Consider the following 24725-nt stretch of genomic DNA (forward strand, 5'->3'; position numbering starts at 1 on the left):
TTCTGGTAAATACTCCAGAAATTCTTATGTACTGTATTGTGATCAGCATCTTCTTTTGATCCGCTCACTTCTTATCTGAGACTTGCAGAATTAAGAGTTACGCAAGAGTTATCTTTAAAACAAAGCCTTATATTAATGCCTCAGTCCTGGAATATGTTATTCCTGGCTCAACTGTGTAAAGACCTTTGGAACTTTGTTTTGAAAAGAGCCGTATAAAGTGTATTTTTCTTATTATTCTTATCATTACTATTATTGCTGTTGAAATTATGAAATTTGGGAATTATTGTGTCAAAATTGGTGAACTCATAACTCTTAACATTAGATTTAGTACATCCCAGTGCAATATATCACAAGAAGTGTTTACTGTAATGTAAACTTTGGAAGTCTACTGTCCATGGCTAAACATAACCTGTGACCCCGCCACATGGAATGCTGCCCTCAGATGTTTCCAATGTTTGTGTTCCTACGTCTTTATCGGCTGGACGTGGGAGAGGCTGGTCCGCTGTCGAAGTCAGCACGGCCTCGTCATTATCTGCTGTTCCGCTGGGTCAACAAGGATGTGACCGGCGCTGATTCATCAAACCACGCTGCCCACCTAAACTCACTTCTTCATATCAGAGTTATGAGGTAATGGGATGCCGAGTTCTGATTGGGTCGGAGAGCTGCTGAGGTCGTCAAAGGACTTGTGAAAACAGTGAAGACAGAGGTCGTCATTTGTTGCCACTGATGTGGAGCAGACAGAGGACAGAGAGTGGCAGGGCTTGTCTAGACGCAATCGTGACAGAAGTGAAGGCTGCAGCATTCGACGAGCGTGTTCCAGCACATGTCACGGCTGATCTAAACAATGGTGCTATCTTTAGCAGGAGGCAACAACTGGTCGCACAGGGCAGTTCATAAAATCAACACTTGGCGACATAAATGTCTGCTGGGACCTGAGGCGTGGATGATGTTTCAGTGAAAGATAAACAAAAAGTAGGCCAGCTCTGTCTTAACCATCCCTCCGAAGATACAAACAGGTCTCTATTTAACTTCATTGTGCATTCACCTTTGTTAATGTGACAGTTACAACTGTTGAGATGAATGTTGACTGTCGACATTCTTTGTTTCTCTCTTAATCTCTCCCACGGTTGAATACATCAGTACAAAGGCTTGTAATGAGATCATTAGTGACTAATAGAGCCGGAAAGTGACAATACGGTGGAGCAGGTTTCATTCCGGTCTCAGATTATGCGCAGGCTGACCTCATTTACTGTCTGTGTAAGTGTGTAACTAGAAGATGTCAGGATGGTGTCACATGGTCCAATAAGGAGAACGGATTGATTGATGTCATACCACAATGTCTTGTTTTGAGCAGTGATGTAAGTGTTAATGAGACAGACACCTAAACAATGTAAGCTCCACTGCTGCAGATATGTGAATGGAGATGACAGTCACCTCCTTAGTTCAGATAATTGACACAATTTATAGTATTTTTGATTGTATAATATTTGGTAGGTTAGAGAGTATCTGTGATTGTGGCCCTGATATAATTTGATAATGGCTCAAAACCACATTTTGTCATGTCATCCACGCTTCCTATTCAAAGCCACCAGGTCACCCAAGTGTAAAGCTCTACACATGAGGACCAAAACAGCAGAACAGAGGCAATTTAGATGAAGTGGTCTTATTCCTGAGTGGTTCTGTTGTAGTTGAAACAAGATTTAACTTTATTCTGATCCAACGGCAAGGCACGACAAGTTTGAGCTAACCATTAAAGCCTCTAGACTGAGGCATGAACTTACAGCAGAGTGTTGTCATTTGTAAACCCTTTGTGATGTGGATAACTGTTTTGAAGGCTGGCATCATGGGGGTCACATTCTTGTTATTTTTGGAGCCACAAGCGACCATTTTCCAATGAGAGGGTGAGCTGACGATGACATCCAGATTGGATCTGAATGAAAAACCAAAGACAAGCTGTAGCCATGACCTGCTTTATTGTCTATTTTACTCTCAATGGGGCCACAATTTACGATATGATCATCATGCTGTGTTGAGGAAGACTTGAAACTAATGATTGAGACTATAATCTCATCAGGAGTTCATTGAGGTAATAAATCAAGTGAGAAATGGGGTAATTTTCTCATAAGCTGAAATAAAATCTGACCGCTTTTTGAAACCAGCTGGCCATTAGAAAGAATGCAGGTTGAAGGCACTTCCACATTGGCTTCACTTCTCAGACCTGCTAGCATTGTCTTTATTCTATACAGTCAGTTAAACTCAAGAGTCACGTATTTCCATCACCGCTTTACAATTCCTAACCTTATCACACGGTCAAAGTTGTGTATTTTGATCACGTGAGCAAGTTGAAGGCGGATCTGTTCCCAAGATTAAGAGTGTGCCAGACTTTTAAAAACAGACTCACAGAGCAACACAAAACGAGAGGATGAGAAGGAGTCTGTTATGAATAACTCAAGACGAGCTCTGCTTCACGGCATCCAACAACAGGGAGTCCTGAGAAGGTTCACCAAGTTCAGCACGTAACTTGCTGAATAGGTGTCTTTGATAAAGCAAACTCCATCACAGAAGTTTACTGAGAGGCACAGGGACAATGGTATTGTTGTAACGTTGTGACGTACATCCCTGGCGCAACTGGTGAAGTATACTGTTTTGTCAGTGTGAATGTTCTGATTTACTTTACACTATTAATGTGATGTTTCATTAATGTAAATGTATCTGTCTCCCCTTAAAAATCAGTGTGAATGGTCAGCTTCAGACAGTAAGGGCAGTGAGTTCAACATACCCAAAGTGCAACACCTTCAGAAGGAAATGGACTGTATTAAACACACAATAAAAACTGTCACAATTTGAGGCAGTAAGTGTGACCTCAGAGTCACATGTTGTTTTCTAGACCCTCTTCATAACAACATAACTGGCATTTCAGTAAACACCAGACTGACTAGATTAGATTACAAGCCACTGTACTAAATGACCGAGGACGTACCCATAACAAAATAACACAGCAGAGTGTGTTTTAGCATCTGTGTGTCATTATAAGCTCTATGATTTGATCCAGGCCATCGCACTCCATCGCTCTCTCTTTATCATTTTGGTAAAACACTACCACCTGCCTCATCATAACTCTCGTTTTTCATAAGGTGTGTCTGCGCCCTGTCATTGTCGGGTAATTAGAGGAGCAGTAAAGTGAGAGTGAATCATAAGCAGCGTGGCGCTTTTCGCCAAGTTATACCTTTACGTCTACACAGAGGACGAAAAGATGGGAAACCTAAGTAGTGAGTGGGAGTTGGCGTGCTCGGATGAGTTCAAGAAAGGCAGGCATGTTTTTTCTCTACGTGTTGACAGGGCGCTGGGCCGTATTAGCGGTCAGGCCTGGACGGAGATAATGACGGTGAGGTCTGGGTCAGCCCGCGTCTGTCATCGGCCTTATCACCACAAATACACACAGCTTACACGCACATGCACATTACAACACCTTTTGTTTAGTCTGCCACACTCAAGCGAGGTATCGTTTGAAATGTTTTGATGCCAACATCAAAATTATACGATATGTAGTGCCTTTAACTGAGAATACGCACAGAATAGCACAAATATGAGCAGGCATTTATGGACACATTTCAGTTGATATGAAAAAAATAAAGAAAAAGTGTTTGATAGCCAGCCCTATACTGGACAGAGCCTGTCCCATCTGAGCAGACTTCTGACATTATTCTCTTCGGAGCTATTATTAGAACCATCTCCGAAAATAGACATTAGCAAGCGGGTGCCATCACAAGCTTCACTGAGCAGCTGGTTGTGATCGAGAGAGAATAGAAACGATGATGAGATGCAGGAACATTTCCTTTCCTTTCTCCTGTTACGGTTTGGAGTTCTCCTTGTGTTATGTTCTCGCTGGGTTCTTACGTTAGTGCATGCACTCGTGATTGTGCACACACTCCACATAAATAGCAGAACACTCACGGTGTTCGACAGATGTTGAGATAACTCTGAGTTTCTGAGTCCCATGTGGGCGCAAAGCTTTGGTATTTCCATCCCGAGACTTTCCTGGGTATACAGCTGGCTATCGGTTTGTCCTGCTGTGTCCTGTCCTCTTCTTCTGCCCCTGTCAACTTTGAAAGGTTCTTAAAACAGCTTGAGCCACAACAGATGCAGATGCATTTCCTCAGGGTTAAGAGAGGAGAGAGGAACAGACAGAGAGGGAGCGAGAGAGGCGTGACAGACACAGCGGCTGCCAGAGACACTTTTACAGCAGCCTTTAAAACAAACACCTGCTGCCGTGGCCGAAGCGCCTGGGGAACATCAGAGATCCTGCAGTTTGTAACCGCACGGCTGTGATTAGATAATGAAACTGTGCTAACAGAGTTACAGAATTACAAATGATCTCTTAAGTCCTCAAGTCTCAATTCCGGTTTAGTATCCTGCACAAGCACAGGGCATCGTGCAACTCGAACAAGCAGGCGGGGCTGTAGTGGAGGGTAAACGCACATAAAACACTGTCTGCCCACTGTTTAAATTCAGCACCCATGAAGTTTTACAAAGGTTTTAATTGTAAGTGCCTTTTAACCTGGGCTCCATCTAGCAGTTTCTGGTGCACAGTCTGCTTTACACTGGAAAACTGACTCAAGCAACAGTTTGTTTCCTCTGGTAAGAATCAGTAAAAAAGTTGGAGAGATGGTCCACTAGTTAACTGATTGTGGATGCTGTCGTTCTCGCAGACTTCTCAGACCAAATATTCTTGGGGAACCATTAACATGCCCGGCCCGCACAAGTAAAGTCTATGTGTGGGAAACACTGAGTGGGTCATCCACAAATCAGAGGGTTTGTGGTTTGATCGGCTCTGCATGTCCAAGTGTCAGTAAGATACTGAACTGATGGTTTATTTAATGATACAACTATTGTCGGGCGCTGTGGATAGAAACCACCTTGAATGGCACGGCAGCCTCTGACTGAATGTTTGTCAGATATGAATGGGTGAATGTGGCATGTGTTGTAAAAGGCTTTGAGAGGTTGGTATACTAGGAAACTTTTGAATGCAGTCCATTCACAATTATTCAATTCAACCAAACATTAGAATGCACGATGCGTATAGTTAAAGGAGACGGTTTGCTCAAACTTACGGAGTGTTTCTTGCAGTTGGGGCCAACAAAGGTTAGATCACATTCCCACCACAAACAAACCACTCCAGAATCTATGATGGGACCAAGATTACTTCCTCAAAAAAGGGCCTCGGTTCAGTTTTGTGTTCAACTCAACTCATCTCAATTTTATTTATATAACACCTTTCATATAAACATGCAGCTCAAAGTGTTTCACATAGCAAAACTGAAACAACACGGAGCAACATAAACAAATATATCGCACCACAGGGGAATACAAACTAGAGTCTGATTTGACCGGACAAACTAACAATGCTCCAGAACAAGCAAAGCTAGCACAAACATGTGCAAACAAACATGTAATTGAACTGTGCTAATTTGACAGAAAAAGACCACAAAGTAAGCAGCTAGCTATAAGCCATTAAGTGACAAAATAAACTGATTGATGTGATCGAAGCACCGAAGTCCTTAGCGAGAAAGGAAGTTGTTTACAAAATGGTTTCTATATTATCTTTTAGGTTTTAGGACATGGATTGTTTATCATGTAAACCATGCAAAAAAATGCAGTGAGACCAAAGGACAGTTATATAGACTAGTTGACAAGAGGTAGAGATTACCCTCGCTTCTTTATCCCCCTGACCCTACAGTAACAAATAACTCTCTACCCAACAGGAATCAAACCCTTGTCACAGCTCAGAAGATTTGTCTTCTCAATCCCAGACGCAGCCTACAGTATTTTCATTCCAGCTGTGCTGTAAATCTTTCCGGTATCAAACGGCAGTAGAGACCCTCCTACAGCGAGCCAACCGCAACTTATAAAGTTAGAAAATGCAATTCGATCTGCGGCGGTTGTGTCTTTTTTCACATTACATTGCCGCAGGGGGGTTCAGTGCAGATTTGACATAAGGCAGACTCGCACAAGCACACACTGACACACAGGGTCACCACTTGGCACTTTAACTCACACACACATTACGCAGGACACCTTTCGAGCACATATATTCAATCCTGAGACAGGGGGAAGACAGGAAGTAAGAGTGGGAGGGATGGAAACTGAAGGAGCAAGGGAGAAAAATGATGGCTTTCCCTCTGAGGGTGACGCAAACAGATCAGCTTTAAACCAAACAAACTGAAATATTTGTGTCTATTATGTCAAAATACGATACGTTAAGTGCAGCGCGAGGAATACAAATGATAAGTGGAGGGGAGAAAGATGAGGAACATGCAATCAGGGATAAAGGTGTAGTTGGACATTTTGGAAAATGAGCCCAGTTGGTGTCTTGCTGAAGGTTTAAATTAGAGACTCCAGGAAGTTACGGCACCCTGCCAAGAAAAAGTCTGGTTCATAACCCTCCGTTATATGGCAAATTGAAACATTTATTCTTTTTGAATCTGACATGCTAAATATCAGGTGCACCAGTGCAACCAATGAGAAAGCTGAGTTGCATATGACAGATTTCTGGGTGCATGTGCCACCGAATAGTCACATCCTGGAGCCTGGTATGACGTTTAATGAATAAAGCTTTAGTGCTGTCGATGGGCAGATTTTGTTATCTGTGGCCATATCTACACCGCCAGTTTCCCCCGTTTCCAGTCTTTATGCTAAGCTAAGTTAACCGTGGTGTGGAATGAATCAAACTATTTTTTTCAAAATTTAGAAATCTCCCACAAAATATCTGTCAGTGTGTTTATGCTGATGAATGACTTTTCAGGTCATCAAAGCGATTTCAAGTAGCACATTTTGAAGCCGTTTCTAGCAGGGTGGAGAATGTGCCAACGTTGTGAGGAGTCAGATTTTAGATTAAAAGGACCACCCATGAATTCATCAGCCGTGACCTTTATAGGGCAACAGCCATATTAACGTTGACAGGCGTTTTATTAGGCGAGGAAAAGTGTAGAAAAAATCTTGTGATCAAAACATAGAGCATGTGGTTGTCTGTAACATTTCTACAGAGGGGTCTGTGGGTCCTTATAAACTCTTTGTACTTTTATCAGGCAAGAAATCACATGTAGTTATTGCAACCTTTGTTCTGACATGTCTACAGTTTCGCTCTCTGAATTTTTATTTTTCGTTGTTAAACTGTTGTTAAATAAATCTATTACAAACACAATATCAGAGATCCAACTTCCTCACATGTCATAAAAGAGCAGGTCAGTCCTTCGGAAAACAACCTCTTCTCCTCCTCGCACTTCCAGTGGATCTGGCACCGCAGAGTACAGTGTTTGCTTCCATCAGCAGGCGACCAAAATTTTGGATAGCATAATAGTAGCATCCCAAAATCTGGCTGGCTTGGCTCGGGCTGCAGCCAAACCTACGGAGGCCTGGATCCACAGTGGCCCTCGCAAAACAAACACAACTTGGAGGTCTGGCTTCGCTTTCGCTGATGAACGTCATTATGCACATCGATTAAAAACAAACACACTGGCAGAGAGAGACGTCCAGCGTTTCAGTGTGGGCCTACGGGTGGAAAATCCCCATCTGTCAGAGAGCAGAAGACAGAGATCTGCTGAGAACGGAGGCTACCTTTGGATAAGATTTGTCTTATTTGTTGGCTGACTTGTCATGCCAAGATTAAAACAGCAACAGAACAGACAACCAAGCTAAATGACTTTCATTTTACCTCTTCTGCTGTTCTACAGAGCAAATGAAATAAGAGAGTGGGGATTATCCAGGTTCATGCAGACAGCTCTATTACTGTTATTAGTGGAGAAAAGCCAAGATCCAAACAGAGACGGCCCCCTCCGCAAGAGTACACAAGACTGATCGTTGGTCAGACAGAACAGCCACTTTTTACCAAACCTGATTAGGCAAGTTTTAAGATGTTATATATATTGTGGTAAATTCTCTGCCCTCTTCTTTAGCATTTTTCATTAATCCACACTGTTCCATAGAAACAAGTGTGGAAAAAGACTGTCTGGGACAGAACATAATGCATTACCACATCACATCAGCCAATGAGAACTCTCAATATGAATCAATGATACAGAAGTCAGCGCTTCCCACACTTCGGGGGCAAGCGTGTCCACTATATCACACTTGAATCACATGAGAGCACATGGGCCACTTTGTACCAACATAAATGACTAGCTGCATTAGCATAGCAGCTAATCAGAAATCCTACAATAGTACACACACACACACACACCTCAAGAGAACCAGAACCCAGGCACTGGTCGGGCACTGGTGTCATGTTGCAGACAGGAAACAGATGGCCTGCTGGGGGGAGAAAAAGTAGGAAAAAAAAGCACGCCAAAGAGGGCCAGAGAGAATGCTTCCCTCCCTCTTTCTCTCCCTCTATCATCCCTTCATCCTCGGTTGGAAGGCAGAGGAAGACTGAGGCCGTGGTGGTGTTTGGAGGCTACATCAGTGGGCTCTGGCTCGAGATCAGAGTGATGGAGTTCTCGGGGAGTTTTTTTAAATAACAGCCCAGCATGGTTCTACTGTACTGGGCTAAGCTGGGACACACAGCCTGCAGGCTATTTAAGACAGGACACATCCCAACGGGTGAGAATATATTTTAAGCATTCAGGAAATAATATCGCTATCAAGTGCTGTGTTTCAGATTAGCACTACAAATATACAGTATGGGCAACATTTAAAGTTTGTGTGAAAGAGAATAAGTTGTGATAAAAGCTTCAAAGTTTCAAGTGAGTGAAGTGAGTTGAAAAATCATGTTAACAGCTTTATTTGGAAGAAAAACTTGTAACGGTATTGCAAGAACATGTGACGTGCAAGACTGTTATGTCATAGTTTGGCTGTTTTTATTCTTTCAACTATGTAGAGCTTTGTTTAAAACCCGTCTGGTTGGCTGAAATCTTGTGTGTCTTCTGCCATCTGACTATAATATAATTATTGAGTTTATTATTATAAATAGAAATTGCAACCTTCATGTCATTGTTTCTAAACTTGGCATCCCTAAGAGGGTTGTGTGTTATCTAGTGGTCACCAGATGGTTGAGGACAAAAAAATGAAATAGCATATTTTTGGATCCTGGGATACTGTCCCGGTGATAATTAGTCTTAAAATAGAGCTTTTGGAATTTCTTGAGTTCTGATCGGAAGAACAGAAAAATATACAGGAACAGCAAAAAGTTGCCCAGATCACTGATACCTGAACATCATCCAGCACATTCAATAGATAAAGTTTACTTCCTCCAAACAACCTCCTGACCTTTGCCTAGTGCACTGGACTGAGCCATCGGCCGCTAATGACAGATAACCTTTGACCCTGAAAGCAGCAATCAAGGATCAATATTGTCTTGAGTAAGGCCGCCCTCCACACAGAATGCATTGATAAGTGGACTGACCCCGGCTGCTCGAGGTCGTGATCCATCACATGTTTACTTGAGCCCTGTGTCCTGTGTTTTCTGAGATCTCCAATCACAGATCTTTATCCTCGTGAAACTTCTCATGCCGAGACCATGTCAAATCTTGTGATGTCCACAGACTAAGAGATATCAGTCAGGAACTCTTAAACATTTGGAGTTTAAACTGATTAAATTTGGCTGATCGATTGTTAACGTCTTATACTGTACATAACAATTCTTTGTACACCTCAAAGCATACATCAGCAGTTATTTGCTTTATAAGCATATTGCAGATCTTTAAGTTGTCTGTCTTGAAGACAGTAACGAGATAAAAGTCAACCCTGAAAGCTTCCTGCTTTATTAGATATCACTTACACAAATCACAGCAGATGTTCTCCCTTCATCTGAAAACCTGCTTAACATCTGCAGCCAGTCATTTAATGCTTCATTCAAAAACCCCGGGCTGTAAAATCTACAGACATCATTAAGCATGTCTGCTAATTTCTAAAACCTGAAATACAGCGGCGATAAAACTACTAAGGCCAACGCAACGCGAAACACATGTTTACTGTAGATTGAAACCTACCAAACGTGGGTCGACTTAAAACACATGTTTAGATTGAAACCTCCTCCCAAAGTCTCCTCATTGAGACTTGGAGTCTTCATTAAATTTGCACCCTGTAATCCTGCTGTATAACATTTCAGCCTTTATTGGAAGATTGGTGGACTGTTGATGAGTGTTTGGGCTTTTTGAAAATCTCCAGACTTCTTGTAAGGTACCAACTAAGCCAAAACATAAAAAAAAAAACTAAGTGCTCTGTCTCCTCGTGTCTCTCCTCCCCCCCCTCTCCTCAATCCATTCAGGCTGTAAAAAGTACTGGAAGTTGTTATGCGATCCAAAGCATGCCAACCATGGCTCATTCAAACTATATTTTAATGATTAACTACTTGAAAATGTCTGTTTCATTTTCTTTTTCCCACAATGCCACTAAATCCTTCTTTAAATCAACTTTCTCTGCCTTCTTGTGCTCATGCAGCACATGTCCCAGGACCCATAGCAATCCTCGCCTCTCAGAACAAATTGAGTTTAATAGGGGTGAGGCAGGGTGAGCCGAGAGGGAGGAGAGGGGAAGGCGAAGAGAGGGCTGTAAAGACACACCACATGCGACTCCATGCCAGTCCCTATGAGGAGAACTGCAGCGTTACTGCTTCTGACATTATTCCTTGCGCCGAATCCAACAGTAACATACGCTAGGATGGCAAGAACCAACACACTGGCACCGACTGGCAAAAAATACATCTTAAAGAGGCAGTTCACCCAAAAATCTATACATGAGCTGAGTGTGGAGGAAGCTTGATGTTCAATACGTTGCTTATCAAAAGGTACACCGGATCAGCACATCTACCCGGCGCACTTGCAAATTTGTACAAAACAACATAAGTAAGTAAAGACTATGTGTGGGAAACACAGAGTATCTGCTGGCAGGTGTAGTTTGGAAGGTAGAAAACAGTTTTGACATGAAGCTGCTCAAGACAAGGTCTGTGGATTATCCTGAGTAACAGGATCACGATTTCATGTACATTTATTTTAGATTCGAGAACTCACAAAGCTTAGTCTCATCCAGTTCCTTTATATTTGAAAGAAGGCAGACGTCTCTGACTAATATCTCCAAAACTTGGCAACTCACACCAAAATGAGATGTAGATGGATAAATAGCACTACAGGTGAGAGGGGAGTAAGGCTTTTAGATTTTTGGGTGGGAGATTTAAAGAGGGATTTAGTCTTTAAAATGTGTTTTCATGAGTTATTTCATATATACAATACAATATTCATATACAGTCCTGTTTGTATCAATGTGTCCGGACACTGTGTAGATAGTCACAGAATCTAGGTAGCTGTCAGAGAAACGTAAACTCATTCACTGACTTTCAAAATGTCTCAACCTTGAGTGTAAATTGCACTGACAAACACCATCCATCTTCCTCCCCGAGTGGCTTAAAACAGTCTCAGTCGTTGGCAGATACTACTTCACCCACGTCTCACACACACACCAACCCGGCTGGACAGGCAAGTGAGCAAACATACACACCTTTGGCAAAACACTGACGTGAACACACACACTTGGTATGCGCCTGAACACTGGCCTTTTTCTGCTCTCCTCACGCTGCAATGCTCTGGTTTAATTAACTGGACTACTGTGAAGGTTCTCCTAAGGCCAGCACATCCAGGAAAACACACACACATACACAGACACATACAGTCAGAAGTGCAGCGTCCTTCACCCTGACCAGGGTGCCTCGAAGAGAAAATGAATTTTTCCTGGGTGAGCATGGCTCACTAAAGGGCAGCTAAAGAGGCAGAAGGCTGAATAAAGCCATTCAAGAGGCTCTTTGGCCTTCTGTCCACATATCCAACAGACCTGAGCACACACATGCTGTCTGGATAACTGGACAAGGCAGCTAACAATATGCCGTATCAGCTTGTTGTCGCTGTAACATCGAGCAAATTACACAAGCGCAATATACTAGATACACAATATCTAAAGATAAACAATCACTTTTTCAGCAACTATGGATGTAAAGCTGTTGTTTATTCCTTTACTAGACACAAGATGTTCTTCACTGAAAAGTCAATTCTCATCTTAAACGTGCACTGGTTTGGTCTCCAACCAATTTTAAATGGATTCCACGTAGACAATTCAACGGCATGTAAGCCAGCGCTTGATGCAGGGGTTCTGTGCTTGTTTCCTTAAATACATGTAGAAAGAGACAAACAGTCGACCTTGAGCAATGTAAAAACTCTTCAGCGAGGAGGGCAAGAAAATTGAACAACAGTCAACGAACAATGAAAAACTCAACTGTGTTAACACTTCAAGTGTGTGTTTGTGTGTTTCTTCACGCGTCTGTACACGTGCGCGGCCTGTTGCTGTTTTTTCGGCTCTCCCACCTCGCTGACCTTTTAAATCTAGCAAGATCCAGGGGACTTACCCCCACAAAACTCGCTGGGAGATAAATGACTCCCGACAGCTATGAGGCTCCTCAAATCCCTCAATCTGGGACCGGTCCGGACAATAACACAGACATCAGAGGAGTGAAAAACACTTCTCCTCCGGGAGAAGGAAATAAAGGCAGACTTTGGTCGATGGACTAGAGAGTAAAGGGTTTTTTGGAAGCCGATCTATAGCGTAGAATAATTGAGATGGGGGGTGTCTTGCAGCTATGATGGAGAGTAGAGCAGGTATGGTATGAGGATGTATAGGTATTACTGAGGCGGTGGTGGGGGAAAGTAAAGAGTGGGATATGGGGGACAGGAGAACCCCAGCACCTCCCGCAAGCAGCTGCATGTTGGATGCCAGGAAGTTTTTTTTTTTGTGTGGGGGGGGGGGGGCACATCTGCTTTGACTATCAAGAGACCCCCCTCACTCTCCCCATGCATTTAAAAATGACTTTTACTTTTTGGAAAAGGAAGGAAGGAAGGAAGGAAGGAAGGAAGGGCAGTAGGACGGAAGGGGAAAAAAAAGAAAACACCCCTCTCGGAGAGCTGAAGCCATTAGGAATGCATGCTGGGCTTCGAAAAACAGAGAACAGAGAAGAAAAGGATAAAAATCAAATCAAGGGCAGAGAAAAAAGGCCGGGGCTGGAAAGGAAAGAGGGCTTTTGCTTTTCTGTGAGAGAACCAGGCCAAAGCTTAGTACAGCGCCAGGTTCCATTCAGACTAGACAAAGTAAATAAAACCACTTGATGAAAAAGCAAAAGGAAGCCAATGGATGGCGGAAAGAGCGTTCCAAAAGGCGGGGGGGGGGGGGGGGGGGGGGGGGGGGGGGGAGGCTGTATGAAGTTATAAAGATGCAGAGAGAGAAGGGAACATCAGATTTTTCTGTTTTCACAACTGAGCTGCCGCCTTATCTGACGGCCGGACACAGATTCACACAGATTACCACGGGACTGTCAAACATGATGTCACAACGCTGCATGAGGAGGCGCAAAAAGAGAGAGGAAAAAGAAAAACAGGGAATCATTCAATTATTATTACTCTCATCTCAATCTCCCCCTCTCCATCTCCAGAGGAAGCCCAGACCGCTAATCTGGAATAATAAACAAAAGCGCGTATAACAATCCAGCTAATTGAAATGAGCGCTGACGTGAGCGGGCAGGCTGGGCTCACTCCTCTTCCTGTTCCTGCGCCGTCATTCAGCTCGCCGGCCTTCCCTCTCTTCTCGTAACCCAAACCACACACTAATTCATAAATTACAAACAAAGAGTCCCTTGTGGGTTGGGAGGGACCGAGGCCGGCGCTGCACACTGGCGCTAAAGGGGAGCAGCAGCGCGTCAATTAGAGGGAAACCTGGTTGACGGGGAGAGGTAGGTGTGGATGCGTGCACACATCAAAACTAACTCACACAGTCGGAGTCTCAGGAGCGCTACTCTATATGCATGTTGACAACGGAACAGGAAGAAAACACGCGCGCACACACACACACCATTTGGAAGCCATCGAAAGCAATTTTGTCACTTTGGTGCCCAGGAACTGACTGCGCCATTGTCTGCTGCAAGCCGGCTACTCGTTCCTGTTTACGAGGGGTGACGTGTGTGTGTTCAGGTGTCGCACACGCAGCGGTGGGAGTAAAGAACGCTGTTGTGTCGGGCTAAAGGAGGGCTTCTGTGGAGAAACCCCCGCGCTGAAATGCGGGAGCCGCCGCTGCGATCGCGCGCGTGGACCAAACGCGAAACCTGTTTTGAGTTCGGCATCAGATGAAAGGAAGCGATCGTGGCTGATTGCGCCGGTTCATCTCGGTTTACGGATTCCCTGGCGACGATAAACTCAAATACCAAATCGCTTGTGAATCTTTTACGAGCTGAATGTTCTCATTAATTTGCAATTTTACAGACAAACACAACTGCACTCAGATTAACTGAAGCAGTCAAGACATCTAACCAGATGTTCAAACAACCGATTAGATGACGTGCAGGGTTTAAATGGTCATACAGCAATAATAGAAGAGGAAGAAAATAGAAGAAGAAGAAGAAGAAGAAGAAGAAGAAGGAGAAGTACTCAATTAGTGAGACTTATTTGTTTCATTGCAGCCGTCAGCTAGCTGCAGGCACATCCGAACATTTTGAACACTGGGTGCTGGACAGAATTACGGTGGAGTCCAAACACCAGATCATGCTCCCACGAACACTTATGTCCTCCATGTGACATTTCAGGACCAGCGCAGAGACATGCCCGACAAGTACCTGTACAGAAAGGTCACCTGACAGTTAATGTGACTGCACAAGTGAAAAAATATTTATATTGATATTTGACTGTATTATTTGACCCTACATGTATAATAGATGTGCGCAGTGAACCTGGTGTAAAAATGCACGTACACTGTTGAAATCACCAAATATTCTGAGGCCAGCAGAACCAGGAAAAAGATCCAACAATTATTTGATTAACTGATAAGACAATTAGGGCAACTATTTTGAAAGTTTATCTCCTCTGTATCTGTTTTACAATTTACTGAATATCTTGCTGTATCTTGGGGTTTTTGGCCAGACATAAGGCATTTTCAAGACATCGCCTCGGGCTCTGATGAACAGCTTCTTGAAAGCTTTTTGAAAGCGGATTAATCGAGATATCGATCCGGTAGATAACCAAAACAAGCGTTCAAAGAAGGTGTGTCATAGGGTTTCGGAGATAAGTGACATCTTTGCTGTGAGCTCATCACGGCTGCCTGCTCTGAGTCAGCAGTCAGTATCTGCAGTGTTTCAACGACTTGCTGCCCCTGTTGGTTTTACTGTATTATGCCCCCTGTGGTTAATTACAGTGGCGTCAGACTCCTGCCTGACTGCAGATCATCAGGCAGAACACTGACCATCTATGGAAACACACACACACACATGAAAAGGGAAGAGTTTTGCTGTTAAAGGAACTGATACCGAGTGGCGTGTTGTCAGGTATCACTGTAGTCATGTGCATGTCTTATCTAGGTGATCTCATGCAGTGCATGCAACACTTGAACCCTCCCTCATATTTCCCTGCAATCCAACTTCCAAATAACGAAACACAAAGTCACACTAATACATCTTCTCATGCGTTCTCACAACCTCTGCGGCCAAGAGCTGAAACAGCAATGACATTCCTGAGAGCAACACAAGGTGAGCCATTTAAACTTCCCAACAACGAGCAGAGGGCTAAAACAGCCCGATGATGGATTGAACATGCAGAGAAATGATTCTTCAACAACCAAACTTCAGATAGAAAACAGGAAAACACTGGTCCCACTTCTCAAATAACAACACGGAGAGAGATCTAACAGCGTGTTCGGGCAGAAGACGAGGGTGACACTTACACACACATCGCTGAATGGAAAATCCTCCGGGGATCCAGGCGGTAACTTTCTCTCCGAGTGTGTATTTGTGTGCGGCTGTCTGGCTTGTCAAACACTGCTCCCTCCTCCTCCTCCTCCTCCTCCTCCTCCTCGTCCCGCCACTAGCTTTACCGTGAAAACAAGCGCTCACGTGAATAGTCCACCGTGGGTCCGACCAGAATAACAGAGCACGGCCCAAAAAAGGGAAAAGGAGGGGAGAGTGGAAAAAATAAAAAGAATAGCCCCTTTAAGAAGGTACGCTCCTTGACGGTGACTCCCACTTCTCTTTAGAGAGCCAAACGGAGTTTCTTCTCATCCACAGAGTTTTTCTAGTGCTTCTCCTCTTTTAGTCTGCCCTTCCTTCCTGCTCTCAGGGTAGAGAGAAAGTTAAACCCCAGCTTTAGACAACTGGAATGTGACAGCAGGAGAGAGCGAGGGAGAGAGAATGAGGTGGTGAGGGAGGGAGAGGGGGAAAGAGAGAGCGAGAGAGAGGGAGAAAGAGAGAGAAGAAGGGACATGAAGTGTCCACCTCTACAGCCCACTGCTGCGTGAGTGAGCAGTCAAAGAGAGGTAGGAAAGGGGGAGGGAAGGAGCGAGCGAAAGAGGAGGAGGGGGCTACGAGAGAGAGAGAGAGAGGTGAAAAAAGAAAAAGAAAGAGAAAGAGTCCAGCTCCAGGAAATGACCTGAGAATTTCATTCAGCTCAGTTTGGGAAATCTGGGAATGTTGTGTGTATGAGCTGGAACATGCTGCTCCAGGCTACCCACACAGTGTGGTTGTATAATATCACCGTATACACCGGGAGACAGCAGGCAACAGGGTGATCCACCATTATAACATGATAACTGTCTCTTTTATACCTGTGTGTTGCAATTCAACAAGCAGGGCTCAGAAACTGAATGACATTCTGACTGTAAGTATATCAAAACAGCAATTCAAATATGCATATTTCGTGATGATTGATTTAAGTGCTCACTTTCACACCTTTTCATTTGTACACTTTTGGGTAAAACCAATTATTTACATACATTGCAGATACACTATAGAAAGAGAAAGCCATTCATTGACTGATTTTTTTTGTGTCTAAACAAACTAAATAAACTCTCGTTGTTTATTCAGTTATAGAAAAAACAAACATTTCTTTGAATTAATACTTCATTAGTGTTTTAAATATTGGAATTCCTCCTCCAAAAATACAAAGGCTCCTTTGACAGCTCCTCAAAAGCACAGCCGAAACATCTTGACTCCCTGACTGCAGTTTAGGTCATACATCCACCTCCATGTTAACAGAAGGATAACTACATTTTTCCAAAAGATGGTTTCTGCCATTCATTCCACGAACATATGACAAACATTTTGAGAACGATTTGCGTTGTTTAGCTCTGTGTTTGCTAGCTTCTTCTTCTCTGCCTTTCCTGGTGCACTGCAGCATTTTTGGACACCATTTAGACGAAAACGTTCAGTTGGTAGAACGTCGTGAAACCGTTAGCAGGAATTTGTATCATGAAATGGAACAGGGACCACCTCTTGGAAATAACATTACTACCGTGGTCATCGGCACTACACGGGGTACCTTGACACTATTTTCTATTACTTATGAATGAAACTACACGGTATTTGACCGAATCTCCTCTTCAAACAACAAGAAAGCTGTTTTAATAAGATTATAATGATCTCTTTATTTTGTTTTTATATAAAGCTGAAACATGAGAGCAGAGTGTGCACTGATTCCTCTGCAAGCCTCTGAGACCTATAGTTACCCAGAACACCCCTCTCTGCGCGGATCCACGGAGACATTTAAATGTATCCTGCAGAACTATAATTCTAGCTTAAGATGGCCTGGGAATTTCTCCGCTTGGTTCCCACCCCCTACGCTGCCTCCCTAATTCCCCCCTCTCCCTTTCTCCCTTCCTCTCCCTCTGTCCTCGTCCACCGCAGGAGGAAAACTGAAACCAGCCACAGACTGGAAAGCATTAGTCTTCCCCCCCACCACACCTCCTCCGATCCAACACACTCTACATACAAGAGAAAACAAGAACGACGGATTGCAAAAAAAAAGAGCGGAGAGTAGTTTTCGCCGCGAGCTCGGAGCAGTGACACGACAAACAGTAGTGTACACAGTTTACGACTCCGCGAAGCTGACAAAGTTGGCAACCACTTCTCGTCCAGAGCTTTGCTTATTTTGCAGTTTCCAGCCCAACAAAGAGGCAGTTGCTCATTTGGGAAAACGGGCCAAGCAACAAAAAAAAGCCCACAGGACGGATGGGGGGGGGTGTGTTTGTATGTTTGCATTCAGTTTGTGCATGTAGTGTATAATGTACTCGTGCTTGTTGTTTATGTGTGTAGGTATGTTTGTACATGTGTACACATGTGTTTGTGCGACTGTACGAACTTGACTGCACGCTCCCATTATCCCGCGTTTCTAAAGCAGACAAACAGCCTAAAGCCAAACGCAGAACATTCCTCCGCTCTGGAAAGCGCTTCCTATGTTGGGGGCTGGAACGGTTACAGGGACATAAGTGGCTCTGACTGGAGCGACAGACCCTACCAGTGATCATCAGAGAGGCCCTCTCTCTCCCATTACCATACAGACCGGCGATAAAGAGACCTACGGCCTCGACAACAGTCCCAAAGAGGCTTTTCAGGAGTGGGTGGTCAGTGCCGAGCCAGTAGACCAGACAGTAGGGATGATAGACACTAATTATCTACTGTCAGGACACCGTCAGCACAGTGAAGATAAAGGGAGGGTGGCAAAACAGTGGGCTTTTCTGCAAATTAGAAAAAAAATATGTTATTATTCTCTGACATACCGTAACACTTTGTATGCTAGTCCTCATCAGTGGTTGAGGAAGTAATCAAATCTTTTATTCCTTCAGACACAAATTCACAAAGAGGCACAGCCTATTTAAAAAATAGAGGAAAAAATACCAAAGCTCTCTGCCACAGTTATTGGCAGGAATAATGCATGAGTGTTAACATGGAAACACGAGTATCTCAAATTTGTACAAAAATCTAAATGTTCTTGCTTGAAGCAATGAAATCTACTTCATAGACACATCATACATTTCACCACTGCTCAGCTTATCTTGTGGTTTGGCTTGGTTCGTCTGAACACAGCTGATGTTGAATTCCTCAAAGTGCAGCACTGAGGTCATCACTGAGTTGGCACTGGTCCTATCAGGCTGCAGTCACCTGTGTTATCTCTGTCTCTATCAGTGCAGCCCTCTGTTGCTGCTTCCTCATCTTCACCAAACAGTCTGTAGATGGTGGAACCGAAGCGTCTGGCCGACACACAGTCTAGTTTCCGTTTCCAGTTTTTCTCTTTTTCTGTTTTCATTAAAGGCTGGTTTTAGAGTGCCACTGGCTCAGGAGAAAAGAAAAATCACTGAGTTCTGAGAACACATTTAACTCGTACCAGTCACGGATACTGTGGTGAGATACCAGGCTTTGTGGAAGTTTTTTTTCACACTAACAGGCAAAGTGCTTAAAATGAAACTGCTCATGTTATTTCTTTACTCATTTATGTTTATTTCTTATTATTTATGTCTTGATTAACCTCTTGTGAAACACTGGCCCTCCGTATATGTAGTTTTTATGCATTTTGCTTTTTGAGTGGGCTGTTTTTCCACCTGAGCGTGTCAGGTGTTCATTTTCAGTGATATTGTTATCGAATTTGAACTGGTTAGATGAATTAACTCATCCACTTTTGAAAGAAAATAATCCAGTTTAAATCCTTATTTTCTGTTGAGCTTGCACTGGAGAAGTCGCAGTCTCCATTTTAAGTAACGAGTTAGTTTTAAACTTTATCTTTCAGATAAAAGACTTTAAAGGATTTGATTCAAACCAATCCAATGTCAATAACAAGAATGGTGTATTTTGTTAATAACACTGTTAATCAGAGCAGCAGCCTTAAGGATTATCTTCAGATTAGACTGCGTTACATACACTCACATGAAGGGACACCAAACACTGTGGCGCTCGACTGCTCAAAGGCATCGTGTAATTGGTATCTCTTCTGTTCCCCTCAGATAGTCAGGGACATGAACCAGTCAACTTCCAGCTGTAACCTCGAGGCTAGCGCTGTCTGCGTGGTCGGAAATGGTGGACAGTGTGGAGACAGAAGACAAACAAGGAAGAGGGGTGAGATGAAAGGCAGAGGTTCGCTGCTTCAGAGGGTGACATGGACGAGGAAATGGAGAACATCGGAGGGGACCGGGTTAAAAAAAAAAAAAAGTTGATGTCTGTGAAAAAACTTTGAGTCAGTCATGTGTGTGGTGGAGGGGGAGAGAGAAGAAAGCACAAAGGGTAAAAGGGTCAGAGGAGCTGTGAGAACTTAAAAGGGAAATTAACACCTTTTGTTCAAGATTCATTATAATCTGATTAAACTTCTTACAGACTCTCTCCCCCGGGCCCAGTGCTGACACCAGCAGGGAATTACAATGGATTTGTAATGACTGACTCACAGCTGAGCGTGCATGTGTCTGGAGGAGGGAAAACTACCAGAATTAGCGTCTGATTGCTTTGCATTTGCTCGTGTGCACCGAACAGCCAGCAGACACCAGGCGATGCGGGCCGATGAGACAGACATCAGCTGACTGAACATGCTGGCAAAACCACAACCCCCTTGCATCAGCAAATTGCAGTGGCAACAGTGTGTTCCCGCCAAAAAAAACCCCCTCCCTGCTCGTCCCGCTCTGGAGACCGCACCCTGAGTGACTTTCAGCCACTTCACCCAAACTCAGTAAAGTACAGAGGAGACTACAACCGAACTCAGAGCCTTTTATGGGCATTGGCTGAACCGACTATTAATGCAACACACACACACGGGTCAGGTGAGGTCACGTGCCGTGTGTTTTCCCGCGGCAGTGGTCCTGAGAGTGCCAGCTGCTGGCTGTTTCTGCACAGTCAGGTTTGTGTTACGAGGCTGGGGAGCGTTCAGAGGGGCCACCTCATTCCTTTCTGCTTGCTTCTCCGCTCACCAACAACAGACACACCACGGATCACGTTTGGGTCAAAGACCGTTTTTTAAAACACCTTTTTCAGGTCCTTGGGTTGTTTTACCCAATGGGCAGAGCCGGTCATACACTGTTTAATGATGCAATGAGTGCCAGAATCCTGTGACGTTACCGCGGAAGTATTTGAGGGTTAAGTGAGGCCGTTTTTCTTTTGACTGACACTCTTTCTTACTCGCCTGGTACAATTGGATTCGGCCGTTTGTAGTGAACCACGCCCGGCCCGGCCATACTCAAAGAATCCTTTGTTTCCAACAAGGTGCAGCTTCAACACATTACAGTATAGAGTGTGACAGCTTAGTCAAGCATACAGCGAGATGTACGTGGCTGGCTTAAAGAGAGAGCACAATAAGCTGAGTCAATGATAAAATGACACAAGCTACACAAGGCTCAAAGATGTTTTCTACTGGATTTTTGTATCTTGAAAGCGCCTTCGGTCACGTTGATAATGAAATCATACGTTTATAGTCAATAAGACGTTATCAAATCAAGCAGCAGTCATGAAAGTTTTCTAAGGAATTCAGAGGTTAGCCTGTATAGAGCAGCCAGCAGATGGTAGAATGAAAAAGTCTGGAGTGTGTCTCTGTTTTATGAAGCAAAAGTCAAAGTTTTTCCTAAAGCATGCTCAATAAATGAACAAAGCGGCTCTTGAGACTCAAGGGCCACTACAATTGCAAGCAGGAGTGCTGAGTGTAATAAAAGGCTGTTAATATTACATCAATTTATTACTGTGGCTTTTATGATTTAGGGAAAGTGAATAACTTCGGTTACAATGAGCATTATTTCTGAGGTAGAAAGGTAATCCTGGTCTCAAATCAAAGCCCATAAACTAAGGAGACTTGGAAAATTTGTATCTACATGAGAATCAGATTTGACTGAAGTTTTCTCCCATTTAAATGTTTTCCTTCAAAATAAAATTATGATTAAAAAAATATAATCAAAAAATAATAACTAACATCATATCTATCATCATATATCTTTGCTTTTGACTTCCTTTAAGGATACTTCCTGATGAACACTAGACCACAATGATGATGAAATTGTTATAATACTTAAAGGTGAGATATGTTTATATCATATTTTAGTTTTAAACATTAAAAACATTTACAAAAATGAACCACAGAATGTGTAGAAATGACAATTTTGACAATATCTTTGCATTATGTCACAGTCACATATACCTGAAAAGGTCATGTTCCAAGGGTAAAAACACCAACAACCCCCCAGAGTCAGCTAATGTGACCGCCAGCTAATGTCTGCTACAGTTAGCAGCAGTTAGCGGTTACCCTGGTGATATGCTGCTATTTAACAGATAGCGATTCTGAACCCACCGAAGGGAACAAGCGGTCTGAATTGTCCAAACTTTGGTCTACATTTTTAATGGTGGTGGCGGAGGAAGGTAGAGGCTTTCAGGAGACAAAAGGCAGAGAATAACTTGATGGATGAACTATGCACCTGGCCTGCTACAGTTTGGAGCGTTTTTACATGTGTCTGCATCATATTTAAGTGTTAATATGCGTCACTGTCCACAGTATAAATGTGTGTGTGTCACTGACTCTTGCAGCTATAACTTGATATCTATAAGGGAGACTGATGGGGCCTAGCAGCAGCTACTGCCTGCCCCAGCAGGACTACAGTTCCACACAACCGGGCCAAAATAAACATCTTCCCCACAGACTCCTCTGCTGACATGACATGAATGTGTGCGGGGGAGCTGCAGGACCGCGTGGCTTACTGCAGCGGCCACATGTGCACCTCAAGTATCTTTGTGCACATATATTTATGTGTGTGTGCCTGTGTGTGCGTCTGCTTAACCGATTGGGACAATACGAAACCCTCAGGCCTCTGAATTACATCTTTATCTTCCTCTGTTTCCCCCTGTTACAACTAAATCAGCCCCCCTGAGCCACATGTAGGCAGCCAGAGCCTCCACTGCTCGGATCGTGTCCATTAAAAACACCAGTAGCACAGTCCAGTGACCACACCTCTGACAGCCCCAGCAGTTCAGCCTCAACAGTGTAAACTTCACCAAAATGGATAAAACAAGCTCCTGCTGCAGAGTTCTATCTGGGAAAGATGGAGGAAATGTTTATAACACAATTGGTGAAAACATGATGGGGAAATTAAATTTTAAGAGCAGCTTAGACAATAAAGGAAAATCAATCTCAGATACCAAGTTACTCTGTGATGTTCAACGAAAGCCCCGTTTCCACCACAGGAACTTCACCCGCGGGACCAGGACCTTTTGGAAGAATTCCGCATTTTCACCACAGGGACCAGGGTCAAAATGACGTTCTCGGGAAATTATTTTACCCACCAAAAAAGTCCCTGCTTGAAGCGTACAACTGGATATTTCTGATGGGTTGAGCACTCGCAGCATTTTATCTGGGAGTAGTGTAAACACTCTGTTGTTCATTGTGCTTTGACACGTCCACATGAATTACAGAAGAAAGCATGCCATGGACAGACCAACTGCCAATTCCAGGCCTTATTGAGCATTTATTGTTAGCTGAGGGACGAAGAGCTATTTAAATCAAGTCAAGTCAGGCCAATTTTATTTATATAGCCTGAAATTACATATCATATTACCCCAGTGGACGCCCTCTGTCCTTGGACCCTCAATTTCGAGTAAGGTTTAAACTCAGTGAGTTAAACCGGCATGGACATAAAAATCCTTGATGTATTCAGAAGCTGACAAAGATTGTGCGATATGATTGAAAGCTATGGAACACAAACTCAGCAGGAGCATTTTTTCAGTTTTATGTTATCTGGTAGTTACCTTTGCTTTACCGGTAAAATCTGTTGAAGTCTGTCGTATTTGATTCTTGAATTCCTTTTGAGCACAATTCATGTTGGAGAAGGTGCCGTAATCAATTCTGGACAAGGTTTCTTGATTGTTGAGTCTCGAGTTCAATAATCAAAGTTCAATAAACACAGATAATATCTCTCCCATTCCTCTTGGACACATGGACCAGCACCCGTTATTTGGAAAGTCTGGCATCCGGTCCCAAAGCGGCAGTAGACCTACAGTATCTCTAAAAACACATATAGGAAATTTATGGACTCATTATACTTTCATTAGGGTTTTTTTTTGAGGGATTCTATTTCCATTTTGAGGTTTCCACCCCAGGGCTGGAAATGCCTGAGTCGCCTGCTCCACCAAGCACCCCCCTTCCCCAAACCCGGTGTCCCATGTTAACCAGCTGAGCACCGCAATTAATCCATTTCCTCCACAGAAATTAGACCTGTTCATTAAGCTTTCCATAACCCCCCCCCCTCCGAAAGTCTGCTCTAGTTCAAACGAGGCTGTGTGGCTTGTTCGGGGTGATCCATTACACCGCAGTGAACACTCCGGAGGGGAAGTTTACGAGAGAGGCCTCCTCATCTTGATATGAAGTCTCATGCTTTAATACCTCTCAGGGGAGGAAGAGACCAGATTCTTCTGGATATGATTCGATCAGCATGGATGTCCATAAATCATATTTGGTTAAATCATGTTTAAGGTTATAGCTGCGCTTTCCGATACGAAGACACACAGATACAGAAGCAGGACGCCTTCAGGCTGCATGTCTTCACTCAGCATGCAGAGGAAAGATGTTGGCAAAAAGCAAGAAGGATATTTTAGGACAGCAGGACAGGCCTCAGTGGTCTGGTTTAGGAAGCTATATTAATAGGAGTCATCCTGCTTTACTTTTTTTAATTAAAAGAACTGGTTAAATACATGTTGCAAAGAGCGTGTTCTTCATTCCTACAGCTTCAATAGGCGCAGGTCAAGCCCCAACAAAATAACCAACACAAAATTTCAAGAGAGAAACTTCAAAGCAACCATAGTGGAACTTTGCTTTTTGAAGAAAGCGCCCCGAGCAGGCTAATTCATCAATCTCCAGCAGTCGCACTGACGGCAAGTTTAGGCTACGAATAATTTGCAAGACAGAACTCATTTCAAGAGTGGACATTCAGAG

General features: G+C 43.5%; 1 protein-coding gene across 8 annotated transcripts in view; it reads right to left on the reverse strand.

Annotated features, from left to right (window-relative positions):
• Nucleotides 1-24725, reverse strand: part of LOC119012612 (protein eva-1 homolog A) — a 79467-nt gene that overhangs the window by 15410 nt on the left and 39332 nt on the right. The window contains exon 1 of one of the 8 annotated variants that reach the window (XM_037086605.1): nt 15736-15966. The exons of 6 other annotated variants lie outside the window; for them this stretch is intronic. The gene's annotated coding sequence lies outside the window, so the exon portion shown is untranslated. Of the gene's footprint in view, nt 1-3954; nt 4062-15735; nt 15967-24725 lie in introns of those variants that run through there. One more of the 8 variants, XM_037086604.1, reaches the window with a different exon arrangement.

The sequence above is a fragment of the Acanthopagrus latus genome, chromosome 22 (assembly GCF_904848185.1).
Source record: "Acanthopagrus latus isolate v.2019 chromosome 22, fAcaLat1.1, whole genome shotgun sequence".
In the NCBI taxonomy this organism is placed as follows: domain Eukaryota; kingdom Metazoa; phylum Chordata; class Actinopteri; order Spariformes; family Sparidae; genus Acanthopagrus; species Acanthopagrus latus.